Genomic DNA, 15543 nt, shown 5'->3' with positions numbered 1-15543 from the left:
GAAGTTCAAGGGGGTAATGATAGGAGCTGAGGTGGGCTCTAGAAAGCTCATGCCATGTGTCTTGTGGAAATTAGACTGAAGGCAAGCAAGGTTGGTGGGGGAGGAGGGGACCAATCTAGTGAGAGGTAATGGTGGCCTGAACTAGAGGAGTAGCAGTGGGGGTGACAGGCATTTGGATAATTCCAGAGACCTTTGCTAAGTAGAATCAACTGGACAATAGCTGATGAAATGGGAGAGTTCAGGTGGGGCAGGGGTGGGGGTATGGAGGCCAGCTTCCAGGCTTCTGGCTCGAGCTCCACACAGATGATTGGACCACCAGAATTCCCTCAGATCTGAGAATAACAACAATGGAACTGGCCCTGTTCTTCAACTATTACTAGCGCCAGGCTGGACACTTAGAATACTTCTGTCTTAGAAGTATTCTTCTGGCTCTGCTGATGTGACCAGAATGTTCCAAGAGACAGGCACTCCCTCCTCTGCACTCATTTCTGTAAATCCTCCTGGTCTGTGTTTCTGGACATGCCCTTTTAACAGGTCCTGGCGTTAGCCATCCCAGGAGGAATGTATGACCCCAGAATCGTGGTGAAGAATGAGCAGATACACCCAGTGGCCTCTAGACTTTTCCATTGCCACCCATCATGTCTGCATTCTTTTTTAAACCCACATCAGACTTGGCCCTAGGCATATTTTCCCAACACTTTAAAGCCACGTGTGGGTTTTCAGTGAAATTGAATCTGTATGTTTCTGATTCTTCTACACTTCACTCATTCCCGTGGTGTGAGGAAACAGCTACTTGACATCCAGGAAACCTTCCTTGACATTTCATGACATTTCAAAGCCTCCTTTTCTTTTGTCTCAGACATAGGAAGCAACAACCTGCCAAGTATAAGCAAACCCCTTCTCCAAGATGCTTGAGTATGATTTTAAATGTCTTTTTCTATGAGAGTTAGAGAAAAGAAAGCAAAAGATGAGGTAAGAGCAGAAAGCCTATGGAGAGAAGGAACAAAGAAACCAGCAAAGTGAAAAAGTCCCAGTCATCAACAGCTGGCCATATTCCTGCCCCACTGGCCTTATCTCATGTCTCTCCACAGAAAACACATTTTCTAAGTAGATAAACTTGATTGAAGATGCCAAGAGAACAGACATGCTGAGTGACAGACTACTGCTTTTTGGATATTTCCAACTATCCTAACACTTTAATCTGTAAACTGCCTAAATGCCCTGAATTAATTGGTGCTTTGTGTTTTTTGTTGGTGGTGGTGTTTTGTTTCGAGACAGAGTTTCACTCTTGTCACCCAGCCTGGAGTGCAATGGTGTGGTCTCAGCTCACTGTAACCTCCGCCTCCCAGGTTCAAGGGATTCTCCTGCCTCAGCCTCCTGAGTAGCTGGGATTACAGGCATTTGCCACCATGCCTGGCTAATTTTTGTAGCTTTAGTAGAGACGGGGTTTCACTATGTTGGCTGGGCTGGTCTCGAGCTCCTGACCTCAGGTAATCTGCCCACCTCGGCCTCCCAAAGTGCTGGGATTACAGACGTGAGCCACCGCACCCGGCCTAATCGGTGCTTTTCATATTTGGAACCTATAGGTTGCTATGTGAAACCTATACAACAAACCTCTACAATAAAAATATAAAAGGACAGAAATGAATATGCCTACATAGTAACTGCGTCCTCAGGGACTCTAATGAGCTAGAGGTCAGCTGATACATAAACTCTTCAAGACTACATTACTTTTATTTCGGAGACTTTCTCCTACTTCTTGGGAAAGAAATCTTAGACATCACCTAGAAACAGTCATTTCTTACGTCCACTAACATAGCTGTGGGTGGCGAGAGGTGTCTGCATTATTTCCCCTCATTTAGCCAACACTTCATAGAACAGGCCTTTGGACTTTTGTGCCGTGCTTCTCTCCTCTTTCTAGAATAACAAGCTAGCCTGGTCTCTGTCCTCTTCTGCTGGGCCTTCACCCAGGAGGCAGTTAGTTTCTGACAGTTTTGAGAAGCAAGGGATAAAAGCAGGCGAGTACACATGCAAGGAGGCATTTACAGATGGCAGAACTCAGGGAGAAATGTACATTCCAAAGATGGCAGCCCGGTGGTGCCCTTTGCAGCTGGACCCAAGGATAATATTCCCCTCCCTGATAGGGGTTGTCTTTAACTTGGCCCCAGTTTTTCAGTCTCTGCCCGGGGGTCCCCAGTGAGAGAAGGGGCTTATGAAGAATTTTCCCAGGCTGATTTGCAGAGAACCACCATTGATTACTTTGGGCTTGTTAAGTCAGTATCCTCTAAACAAAAAGTGCTCCACAAGATTACATGGCGAACAACTGAAACCACTATCAACAACAGCTCTGACCATGCAGAACAAAGCAGAAAGTTGGTAGGGTGGGAGTGGACCCCACGGGATGCCCTGTGCCTCCTCAATTTGTCCTATCTCACTTTATGTCCCATCTTTTCAGCACTTTTTCACACTGAGACACTGAGAAGGGGCTTGCTCTGAGACTTTGACTTACTGCTGTCATCAGCATTGGCAAAAGATTTCTTCCTCTCTTCCTCCCTCTTTCCCTTCCCTTTCTACTAGGAAAGGGGTATTGCTGTAGCAAGCAGTCTTTGCAGACTAAGAAACCACTGACACCATTTTGGTGTTTGTTTAGGCTATTTATTTATTTATTTGTCCCCAGGCCCTTCCACATAGAATTCGAAGTGGCAATGGCAACAAGATAACTATAAAACAGAACCTGTCAGTAAAAAATTATCAGAACCATTGCTTAAGGTTAAGAGTTTGAGATCACCCTGGGCAACACAGCAGGACCACCATCTCTCCAAAAAAAAAATAGCCACACATCTTGGCACACACATAGTCACAGCTAGTCAGGAGGCTGAGGTGGGAGACTGGCTTGAGCCCAGGAGCTTGAGGTAACAGTGAGCCATGATTGCACCACTCACTCCAGCCTGGGCAACACAGTGAGACCTTATCTCTTTAAAAAATCAAATAAATAGGCTGGGCGTGGTGGCTCATGTTTGTAATCCCAGCACTTTGGGAGGCCGAGGCAGGCAGATCACGAGATCAGGAGATTGACACCATCCTGGCTAACACGGTGAAACCCCGTCTCCACTAAAAAAATAAATAAATAAATACAAAAAATTAGCCGGGCTTGGTGGTGGGTGCCTGTAGTCCCAGCTACTCGGGAGGCTGAGGCAGGAGAATGATATGAACCCAGGAGGCGGAGTTTGCAGTGAGCCAAGATCAAGCCACTGCACTCCAGCCTGGGAGACAGAGCGAGACTCCGTCTCAAAGAAAAAAAAACATCGAATAAATAAAATATCAGAATAAAATAAAATAAAAATATCAGAACCAAAGAAATCCAAACTGCATTGGGAGATACAGACTTCCAGTTCAAGACGGCAGCCTGAAACCGGCCTATCCATCATCTTCTGTCTCTTCCAGGAACCTCTACAATAAAAATATAAAAGGACAGAAATGAATATGCCTACATAGTAGCTGTGTCACTGGGGACTCTCATGAGCTAGAATTGAACCCATGCAGAGTAGTCCTAAAGCCTTTGAGCCTTCCACCACGCTAGGTGCCCAGCATGCAGGAGGGAACAACAAATTGGGTCAAATAAAGCTAAAGCCAATAAACATATTTAACATGGCTTTAAAATAAAAAGCATCCATGTTCAGGCATCTGTGCTAATCATCCACAAGGAATAGTGCCTTCTGGTGCTGAGCCAATCCACAAGCAATGAGGCCGCCATATGCCTCTTTCTTCCCGGCTGGTGGAAAGAGAGCTCCATCTCTACGCAAACTGAAACAGGCCTCCTTAAACCTGACCGTGTGCTTAACTGCACATGAGGCATAAATTCCACAAAGAAGCCCAAAGTCAAATCACCACTGAGAGCTTTCCTGAGAGGTCCAGCAACCAAGATTTTCTCCCTGGAGAAGTTGAAAGAAAGCAGCTCGTTAACAACTGGGAAAATAACACCAAGCAACCCTGAGCTGCCAAAGAGGAGGGGTGGAAACCAAAGGCCAATTCCAGACCATTCCAGATAATTAGCCTCTGTGATCAGGCTAACTAGAGTGGCCCAAATTCCCCATCTCCAAGACTCAGTTTCCTCATCTGTAAATGGCAACAATAACCTGACCCAACCACAGAGACACTGCAGAGTCCAAGCACAGAATGTATTCAATGGCTTAGAACAGCATCTGCCATTTTGGAAGTATTCTAAAAGCAGCTTTTACCATTATTACTCTTAGTATAAAATATTTACAAAATTTTTTTTAATTACAATAGATAATGAAGAGCCATAAACACAGAAAACTATTTGTTTGTGCCATGGGCTCTGTGATCTTGCAAAGTCCCACCAAGTGGTCTTCCCCCACTTGGTTCTTCCCAGGCCAGCCTCCAGGTCCAAGCTCTTCCCAGAGCTGGTTGTCAGTTTCTAAGTATTTTTAGATCCTGGCTGAGTGGTTTCTCTCCCTTTTCATAAGGGCTGGATGACAGCCTACCACTAAGAATAGCACTTCTCCAGTTTAATCAACAAGTCGCCAGGCTTCGTGACCATGCTGGCACTCATGGGAGGTCAGTTGGCTGTGCCCACCTGCACACCTCAGCTGCCCACACAGACATTGGCTGGGCCCACTGCCCTCACCATTGCCACATACTGCTCTTCATGGACCTTTCAGGATACCCAAAAGAGATGTAGAAATGTCCCCTCTTAGAAGATAAAGGGAGGGAAGGAGGGAGAGGTCTACACCCAGAATCGCTGGCATCTCTTCTGAGATCTCTGAACCTGGAACTAATAGAATTGGACTATATAGAGAATTTAGGCTCAAAATTCACCTTCAAACTGCAACATCAGGAAGTGATCTTCCTTAGGAAGGGTGAGTGCAGCCTTTTATTCAGATGGGCAGGGCGAAGTGTTATGCAGGAACCCTCCCCATACCCTGTTCTCACAGGCATTCATACCTCCTTTTTACAGAGAGGACACAGGGCTCACAGAGGTTAAGTCACTTGCTCAGGGTCACAGAGCTGGTCAGTGAAAAGGTGGGATTTGAACCTGCATATTCCAGTTCATGTCCAGGGCTCTTGTTAGTACTCCAAGATGTTTAGAAGCTATCACAATCCCAAAGCCAGTTGTGAATGAGCAGAGTGTTCATCCCACTCCACTAAGTCATTCCAGCCCAGTACCACATTCTGCACCCTCCTTCCACTTGCTGTCGCTCACCTTAAGGCCTTGGGGCCCATAAATGCAGTCACTGGCCTAGTACACCCAACGGGTCCCCTTTCAGCAGTTCCCATGCAATCTGTGCCTCCCAAAAGCTGAGGACATGCCCCTTACCAAGTAACATCACAAAAAGAAGCAATTCCAGCTAAAAATGAGGCTCTACAGTTTGATGTGTGGATTCAGATCTCAATTATTCATGCCCTTTCACTCGGCAACACCACTTCCACATAAAATAGGAGAACTTCTCTTCCATAGAGCTTATAGACAAGAAGTTCATGACAGACTTTGAACAGCAGAGGACTGAAACCACCTAGGAACAGGCGAGTTGCGTAGCCTAATGTCTTAGTCTGTTTGGGCTGCTATGATAAAATACCAAAGTCTAGTATACTGACCAGTCTTATAAACAACAGAAATTTATTTCTCATGGTTCTGGAGGCTGGGAAGTCCAAGATCAAGGCACCAGCAGATTCAGTATGTGGTGAGGTCCACATTCCTGGTTCATAGACTGTGCCTTCTCCCTGTGTCTTCACATGGTAGAAGGGGCAAATGTGCTCCCTTGAGTCTCATTTATAAGGGCACTAATGTCATTCACAAGGGCTTTATCCTCATGACCTAATCAGTCTCAAAGGCTCCATGTCATAGTGCCATTACCTTGGGAGTTAGGATTTCAACATATGAATTTTGGGGAGGGACACAAACATTTAGACCACAGCACATATTATTACATATTCACAAGCTAAAATGATATGGTAAGTAAAAACCATGTTAAAGAATGTTTATGATGTGGAAAATACATACAATATGAATGCATAAGTTGCATATGCTAGGATCCCAGTTATTTATGCTAAACACACACACAATATGAATATGTTCATTCTTTGATTCAAATACGCATCACCTACTATGTTCTCAGCAGTAGAGATACAACAGAGAACACCACAGACAAAGGCGTTGGCCCTTGTGGTGCTGACATCCTTCGGAGGAGGGAGCAGAAATAGACAATCAACAAAATAAGTAACATCTGTAGGACATCAGTGACACCTGCACTGGTGAAAACTCAAGGAGGAAGCAGGGAATGATGGTGGAGGGGGAGCGACTGCAATGGGCGTGGTGGCTCACACCTATAATCCCAGCACTTTGGGAGGCCAAGATGGATGGATCACTGGACGGTCAGGAGCTTGAGACTAGCCTGGCCAACATGATGAAACCCTGTCTCCGCTAAAAATACAAAAATTAGCAGGCGTGGTGGCGTGTGGCTGTAATCCCAGCTACTCAGAAGGCTGAGATGGGAGGATTGCTTGAACCCAGGAGGCGGAGGTTGCAGTGAGCCAAGATTGCACCACTGCACTCCAGCCTGGGTGACAGAGTGAGACTCTGTCTCAAAAAATATTAAAAATAAAAATAAACTTGCGGATGAGAAAGGCCTCCATGAGAAGCAAAGAACCTCCTTCAGGAGGTAAGGGGCCAGTCATGAGCACATCCTGAGCTAGAGAGTTCCAAGCAGGGGGAAAATGAGTAAGTGTCAAACCCCCGGAGGCAAGGACCAGCCTGGCTGAGTCATGGGAAGGTCAGTGAGCCCAGTGATCTCAGCCCAAGGGGGCAGGGGCTTAGCACCCAGAGAAGAGGCCAGCAGGGGGTAAGAGGGTTTCGGTTCGCAGACATGGAAAACCACTGGGGCTTGAGCTGAACAGCATGATCTGAATATGTTGTAACAGGATCGTCCTGCCTGCTGGTGTTGTTCCATCACCACATCAGCAATCAGTTGCTTTGATGGTAGAAAAGGGTATGTATGTGATAGATAGATAGATAGATAGATAGATAGATAGATAGATAGATAGATAGATAGATAGATAGATAGATAAGATAGATAGACAGACAGACAGACAGACAGACAGATATATAGACAAGGACATTTGATAGGATCTCCAGTTACGCTAAACATATAGGTAATCTGAATATGTTCATTCATTGATTCAACAGATATGTATTACCTACTATGTGCCAGGCAGCGATCTCAGCCTCTCAGTTTATGTATATATATAAATCTCATTACTTTAGCAAAAACAGGGCAGTATAATAAAATGAAACAAAAAAAAAATTAAAGCAGGCCAGAAATTGCAAAGTGCCTTGAATTTCTCACAAATAGATACAGATTGCATGGTCTATATGAGGTGCAAATATTAATGTACCTAAACTTGACCAATGGCATTAATCAGTTTCATTTATTCTGATAGTAACATATCAATGTATGAAAACACACATAAAAAATGCTCTTCTTCATTTTCTGCCAAATTCCCACAATTCCTTCCTGACCCACTTGAAATATTACCTTTGTGACAACTGCATATTCTCCTGATCCCCCACCCCCATTGCCCCCACACCCCCTACAGAAGAGAAATTGCTTTCTCTTCTGTATTTCTATAGAACTTTCTATAAACTAACATCATAGAATGGTTTCCTAATTTTTTATCTCTGCTGGAATAAGTGCTTATTGTCTTTATATCCTCAGCTCCAAGCACAGGGCAGAAAATATTTTCCCAACGGGACCACACTCTCTCCTCCAATCACAGCTTTCTTTCCCACTGAGCCTGGGTGTGAATTCAGTCAGAATGCTTTTCAACATGGTGAAATCAGCAGCTGGAGCTGGCAAGCTAAATGAAATCTAATTGCCAGTCAGACTTACCTCAGTGCCTTGGAGCAAGGTAGGTGGTGCACCTCCAAGTTTTGTTGATTAAATAAGTAAAATGAAAAACTATTGTTAGGTTTCTGGAAGGAAGAATAGTGGATGAATAAAGTAATGTAAATGCCCACACTATGCAAACTAGGACAGGTATATAAACGACCAATTGGCAAATTCAGACATGAAAACAATAGCTCAGGAAATTCACCCAAACAAACTCAACCACAATGATGTAACTGCAGTTAGATCAGACATGTTGCTGAAACCAATTAGGCTGATCAACTGCAGTGAGTCATGATCGAATGATAGCCGTTATGTCAATATATGTTGGCAAGAAGTAGCTGTGCTATAATTCTGGCATGCATGATCTACGCTACGATCATACAGTTTACCAAAAAGTGTAAGTAAAAGCATTAACACAGTACTGAAAGGTGCCCTCAACATTTATAATAAATTGGCAACAGCATGTTCTTGGGAAGAGCCCCAAGAACACATCAACTTAATGCTGACCCAAAGGCTAAATATTTTTTAATTTATAAAGTAATAAAGCAGCTAAAAATGCATTCATATAATTCTCACACTTAGTAAGAATACTAATAAAACTTTTAAAAGTTTGTAAAAGCTCTGAGAGAGGAGTTGTTTTTAAAAAGAAAAAAAATGTAACAGAAGCCCAACTTGTTTCTGTTCTGGTCTCCATAGACAGCTCAGTCAACAGGGAGTAACCTGTTGCAAGGATTTAGCCCCAGATTCATCTTCCAGAGCATTTAACTGGTGGTACACATTTGAATCATCTGGGAAGTTTTGAAAAACATACTCATGCTCAGGGCCTACCTGAAAAATTCAGTTTCTCTTAAAGAGGACCTGGACATCAGTATTTTAAATAGATTCCCAGATCTGAGAGCTGCAGTTCTAACCTTTACAACTGTACTTCAATATCTGTCAAAGATAAGACCCTAGATAGGATATCTGGACAGGAATGTCAAGAGCAAATTTTAATCACCCCAAGGCTGCACTGTCCAATAAAATCGCTACTTTGGCAGTTGAGTCCTTGAAATGTGGCCAGTGCCCTTGAAAAACAGAATTTTTATTTTATTGTAGTAAATTTAAATTTAAAAACCGATACTCAATTTAATTATTAGAAAACCAGTTGGGCGCAGTGGCTCACACTTGGACTCCCAGCACTTTGGGAGGCCAAGGCAGGTGGATCACTGAGGTCAGGAGTTCGAGATCAGCCTGGCCAACATAGTGAAACCCCATCTCTACTAAAAATATGAAAACTAGCCAGGCGTGGTGGCACACCCCTCATCCCAGTTACTCAGGAGGCTGAGGCAGGAGAATCGCTTGAACCTGGCAAGCAGAGGTTGCAATGAGCGGAGATCGTGCCACTGCACTCCAGCCTGGGCAACAGAGCAAGACTCTATCTCAAAAAAGAAAGAAAGAAAAAAAGACCTTTAAATATATTTGGAACAACTTGGGTATATAAATCTACTTTTCAACTGTAAATTTTGTGAACTCTAAATACAGATCAAGTAGTTCTGGTAAAAATTCGGTGTCTGAATTGAGATGTGCTGTAAGCATAAATCACAGACCGGATTTCAAAGACTTTCTACCAAAAAGAAATGTAAATATCTCCTTAATCAATCCATATTGATTCTATGTTGAAAGGGTAATATTTTTGATACGGTAAGTTAAATGAAATTATATTATCAAAATTCATTTCGCGTATTCCGATTACTTTCTAAATGTAGCTACTAGGAAATTTTTTACTACATACTTGTGTGACATTATATTTCTATTGGTCAGTACTCTCTAAGAGATTTGGGTATCAAAAACAGCACTGCAGAAAAATGTTTTGAAAAGCAAATAGCTAGCTCCTAATTCCAATTTTGCATTCATCAGGAATTTTCTTGAGTCGGTGAGTACTCACCTGAGTTGTGCTAACATTGAACTAGATGTTTCATATCAGAAATGGTCAAAGAGGATGTTATGCCCACCTGCAAAAAAACAAACCTTAGTAGAAGCCACAAACTCAGATACCGTGTGCTTTCAAACTCATTCCTATATATATATATATATATATATATATTTTTTTTTTTTTTTTTTTTTTTTTTTTGGTACAAGGTCTCACTCCATCACCCAGGCTGGAGTGCAGTGGTACAGTCATAATTCCCTGCAGCCTCAATCTCCCGGGCTCAAGCAGTCCTCCCACCTCAGCCTCCTGAGTAGCTGGGACGATAGGCATGTGCCACCATGCCTGGCTAATTTTTTTATTTTTTATTTTTTATTTTTGTAGAGACAGGGACTTACTATGTTGCCAAGGCTGGTTTTGAACTCCTGGATGTAATTACAGCCACTGTGCCCAGCCTCAGATGCCTCACATTAATTTTTGTTGTTGTTGTTGTTGGGGGGGATGGAGTCTTCCTCTGTCGCCCAGGCTGGAGTGCAGTGGTTGCAGTCTTGGTTCACTGCAACCTCTACCTCCCGGGTTCAAGTGATTCTCCTGCCTCAGCCTCCCGAGTAGCTAGGATTACAAGCACATACCACCCGGTTTTGTTTTATTTGTTTTGATACGAAGTCTGGCTCTTGTCCCCCAGGGTGGAATGCAATGGCACAATCTCGGCTCACTGCAACCTCTGCCTCCCAGGTTCAAGCGATTCTCCTGCCTCAGCCTCCTGAATAGCTGGGATTACAGGCAACTGCCATGATGCCCAGCTAATTTTTGCATTTTTATTAGAGATGGGGTTTCACCATGTTGGCCAGGCTGGTCTCAATCTCCTGACCTCAGGTGATCTGCCCACCTCAGCCTCCCAAAGTGCTGGGATTACAGGTGTGAGCCACCGCATCTGGCCAGATTCATTCTTTCATTCAAGGTTCCCAACAACCCTGTAAGTTATGATCACTATTATGACTATACCCATTGTACAGGTGAGGAAACAGGCTCACAGTAACCTGCCCAGGACCACACCACTGGTATGTTGTGACAACAGGATTTAGACCTAGGTCTTCCAAACCCAAATTTTCAACTCTTTCCGCTTCATCATACAGCCTTTCTGAAATATGTTCTATTAGTTAGAAATTCATTGTCCATGACTTTTTCCCTAAATACAAGCCTCTTCTCTGAACAAACCACAACTCTGCCCAGTTCAACAGTTAAGAGTATCAGAAAACTCAGCAAACAGCTCCCCTCTCCAACTCTGAAAGCAGCATCTTAGCCAAGAGCCTATGCAGGGCCTGAGCCCTCGGGAAGTGTATGTAATGTGGGGTGGGCCTCCTCTCTGTTTGCCTAGGACTCATGTAAAGTGTAGCCTTTCAGAAATGCTTGGGAGAGCTGCCTTTCTAGGCTGCTGGGACCAGATACATCATCATTTGATTCCTGGACTCAAATAAATATAAGCGCAGAGAAGAGCAATCTGAACATCTCTAATAAAGCCATTTCAAAACAGAAAATTGAAGGTGATGGGTGTTGTAACCCTCCCATGAGCAGATCTTTACTGAGCACGCATGGGGAACTCAGCTCTGGATTAAGCCCTCGGGAGTCTTTATTAATGAAAAGTCCTATTTTCTGTGATGGGATCCATAGAAGCCCAAACCTCAGCACCACCCGATATACCCTGGTAACAAACCTGGACATGTGCCCCCTGAATCTACAATAAAAATGGACTTGTTTTCAAAGTCCCATTTTCCAAACCCAAAGGACTTTTTCAGAGATAGCCTGTGAATAGATTTCAAAGGCAAACTGAGATTGAGGTAAACTGCAGCCATGGGGCGTGGCTTTCAGTACAGACTATGGAAATTCAGGTCCAAGAGTCACTCAACATGCTTTAGGGCTGTGGTCAGCTTGGGTGTCAGCTCTGGGCTGACAATGTTCAAATGTGAAGCCCCCCCAGGAGCAGTGGGGAGGTTTGGAAAATGCTGAGCAGTCTGCAGGGCGATGAGCAGGGAAAAAAAGGTCCCCTCTGCTCTGCCAGGCCCTCTCCTGCTTCTTCCAGCCTTGGGCCAGGCTCACCCGAAGCCCAACCTGAGCTATGGCTAGGGTTGCGTGATCCGTGCATGTCCTGTTCATGGCAGGTGAGCTCATTTTGCAGATCATCAAGAAACTAGGGACCTCTTGGATCTCTAGAATTTACAAAAAGGTGATGTCTGTCTTTGTAGCATAAGCTAAGATACCTCTCCTAACATATTGAACCCGGAGGAGTTCCACACAATGTGTGTATGCAGGTGAGAAGCTACATACCTTATTTGTGAGTGAGAGTGTGTGTGTGTATCCTTGTTGATGTCCAGGGCCTTAGAGTTTTATATAAGGAAACCCCGGGAGTAAAAATATGTTTCTTTGTGGAAAAGGGGCACGGTCATTAATTCAACACCGAACACTGCTCACCAAGCACAGTGGTAGGAAGATTTAATGAGATCATTTATGTGAAAGCACTTGGTAAAAGAAGATCCCTCAAGTATCAAGGATTGTATTATGTTAACATGTTCTGATGATCAAGTAGAAAGAGTAGTAAATTATGGAAAGGAGAGATGAAAGTGTGGGAAAGGAATTCAGAAGCTAGGATTTGAAAGAGACATTTTAGGCAAAAAATTGAGAGGGCGTGTTAAAAAAAAAAAAAAAAAAAAAAAAAAGCCCCTTCCAGTAGCAGACAGGGTTGGGAGCCATTTCCCTAAAGACACACCACCTGGCTCCCTGCAGCTGTTTGTTGCAACCTCACACTTACAGGATTGCTCTGATGCCCCTAACTTCAAGCACAGAGACAAAGCTCCAGCCGAGATCCTAAGAACCAAAGGCAAAACTGAAGAGAGGGTTGATATAGTTTAGCAGCAGAACATGCCAAAACAAACAAATATACAAACCACATACCTTGGATTTAGCAGAAAATAACATAAGCCAACGGGAAACAAGAAAGTGACTGTATTAATTTCCGATTGCTGCTTAACAAATCGCCACAGGTTTCATAGACAAAAACAACCCCTTATTTATTCTCATCAGTCTGGAGGTCAGAAGTCTAAAGTCAAGGCATCAACAGGGCTGTGTTCCTCCTGGAGGCTTTCAGGGACAATCTGTTCCCTTGCCTTTTCCAGCTTCTAGGGGCCACCTGCATTCCTTGGCTTGTGACACCTTGTTGTGCCAAGCCCCATTTGACTCCAATGGGGAGGACACCATGTTCAAAAGGCCAAAGAAGAGACCAGGAGCCAGTAAATAAGACATGGGGTTTTACTGAGAGCTTACAAACAGGGAAGAGAGTCCAGTGGCAGCAGGCTGGGCAGAAGAACCGCAACCACTTATAAAAGGCATGGAGTTTATATAGCATTTTCACTTAGCACCCTCCCCCTAACAATCTTCACCAGGCAACCTTCATTTTATCCAAAATAAAGGATCTCGATCCCCTATACAGCCTGCATTCCATGGGCCAGGCCAGAGTCTCAGATGTCCCTCATAGATAAGGAATGGATCTCCAGGTTGGCTACTCCCGAATTTCTTAGCCTGGGACTCTGAACACACATTCAGAAGCATCTGCCATATGGAGTGTATTAGTCCATTTTCACACTGCTATAAAGATACTACCTGAGACTGGGTAATTTACAAAGGAAAGAGGTTTCATTGACTCACAGTTCCGCATGGCTGGAGAGGCCTCAGGAAACTTACAATCATGTTGGAAAGCAAAGGGGAAGCAAGGCACATCTATTATGATAGCAGGACAGACAGAGACAGAGAGAGAGAGACCACAAAGGGGAAGTGCCACACTTTTAAACCATCAGATCATATGAGAACTCACTATCATGAGAACAGCATGGGGGAAACCGCCCTCATAATCCAATCACCTCCCACCAGGTCCCTCCCTTGACTTGTGGGGATTATAATCCGAGATGAGATTTGGATGGGGACCCAAACCAAACCATGTCACAGGGTCATTGTTAGTGTATGCTCAAATCATCACTGTCAGGTGTGTTTACCATACACGCCTTCCTCCATCTTCAAAGCCAGCAGCATAGAATCTTCCAGTCTTTCTCTCTGTCTCTCTCTTTCTCTCTCTCTCTCTGTGCTTCCATCGTCACAGCACCTTTTTCTTTCTTATAAAGACCCCTGTGATTACACTGGGCCCATCTAGCTAATCCAGGATTATTTCCCTGTAAGAGTTTTAACTTAATCATATCAGTAAAGTCCCTTTTACTATGTGAAAAATATCATATTCACAGGTTCCAGGGATTAGAACATGGACATTTTGGAGGGGACATTGTTCAGCCTACCATAGTGACTATCTCTTAGGCTATATCAATTAAGGTATTATGCTCAGGAAAAAGAAGGTGATGGAGTCTGTTCCTTTCTATCCTGGAGTCTGGGTTCACTCCTAGGGACTTCATCTTCAAAGGAATGGAGATCACCTATTACAATGCAAACACAGTATTATTTTATTATAGTATTTAATGTTGGAGAAAGTGTCAGAAAACAAATCTTCCAACAGGTAGCTGGAAGCAGTGCCAATTATTTTAAAAATTTTGGAGGGTAACCTGGCAACATACAGTAAAACTTTCTCAGATGTTCATTTCTACTGATCTAGAGATTTTACTTCCGCGGATTTATCCTATGGAAATAAACATGAACACATGCAAAGATTTACCGACAAGGATATTCACCAAAGTACTTTCAAAGTCATAGGAAGAAAGTAAATTGGGAGGAAAAACTAACTTCCTATTCCTCAAGGTTGAAATAAACTCTGGTACATTTGTTTTAAAATATATCTAAAACCTACTCAGCCATTCATCACATGTTGTAGAGGAATATTTAACAACATGAAAAGAGGTTTTCGATATCCCAAGAAATGACCCAGCAGGTTATATGTCAGTGTGCAGAGTCTGTTTCTCATTTGCAAAATACAATCATATTAGTTTTAAGTTCCTACTGGAAACAGCACTCAACTAGGACAAGGAAGGATGGGTCATTGACAAAGGGGTAGGAGCAGGGAACTACAAAGGCCAGGACAGTAGCTCAAAGCTAGTAAGTAGCAAAAGGCCCAGGACAGAAGCCACTACAGTCATGACAGAGGGAAGTGTTAAGTAGGCTGCCCTGAGTGGGACAAGTCAGCCCCAGGCAACTCCACAGGGAGGAATCAGGGACATAAACAATTTGACCTCTCTCCTCTGTCAGATCTGTGCCCTGAGCACCTCATTGTCTAAACCCAGCAGAAACCCAGGGACACAGAAGCCCCTGTGAAAGTGTGGCCCACTGTAGGCCAACCTCTTGGGCAGAGAGAAGGAAGAAGGGGGCACCACACCAGCACAACCACGTGTGCACCACATGCGTAAAACTAATGGAGGAAGAGCCATCAGAAGGTCAAAGGGGCTCATGTCTTGGCCGCTTACTCACAGGTGAATTTTCATTTTCTTCTTCTTACCTTTCTGCATAGTCTATGATGGACATATAGTACTTTAGGAATCACAGATGAAAGCAATCCCAGTTGAAATAAATTCACAACCCATTATAGTATGCTCATGGTAAGGCAGTGAAGAAAACCAACACTGGCCCCACTGGAAAAGCTGGGGACATTTTTCCGGTGTGTGATAGAGGAGGCTTAGCTATTTTCAACAATCTGAAAGTCAGTCCTGTGAAGGAAGGATTAGATTTGGTCTGCAGTTAGCTCAG

General features: G+C 43.7%; 1 long non-coding RNA gene and 1 pseudogene across 2 annotated transcripts; both read right to left on the bottom strand.

Moving 5' to 3' along the window:
• Positions 1-2646: 2646 nt before the first annotated feature.
• On the bottom strand, positions 2647-12927 carry LOC144330129 (uncharacterized). Its single transcript, XR_013396021.1, has 5 exons — positions 12763-12927; positions 9832-9898; positions 7908-7990; positions 5617-5748; positions 2647-3932 (listed from the first exon to the last, which is right to left on the bottom strand). It is a non-coding gene; the product is annotated as an uncharacterized LOC144330129 (long non-coding RNA).
• Positions 11496-12561, bottom strand: LOC100428476 (putative uncharacterized protein UNQ9370/PRO34162; annotated as a pseudogene). The gene is made up of 2 exons (XR_013395302.1): positions 12547-12561; positions 11496-12048 (listed from the first exon to the last, which is right to left on the bottom strand). The product of XR_013395302.1 is annotated as a putative uncharacterized protein UNQ9370/PRO34162 (transcript).
• Positions 12928-15543: the final 2616 nt, after the last annotated feature.

Source organism: Macaca mulatta, chromosome 7 (assembly GCF_049350105.2).
Source record: "Macaca mulatta isolate MMU2019108-1 chromosome 7, T2T-MMU8v2.0, whole genome shotgun sequence".
In the NCBI taxonomy this organism is placed as follows: Eukaryota; Metazoa; Chordata; class Mammalia; order Primates; family Cercopithecidae; genus Macaca; species Macaca mulatta.
The sequence above is the reverse complement of the archived record's forward strand: the minus strand, read 5'-3'. Positions and strand labels throughout refer to the sequence as shown.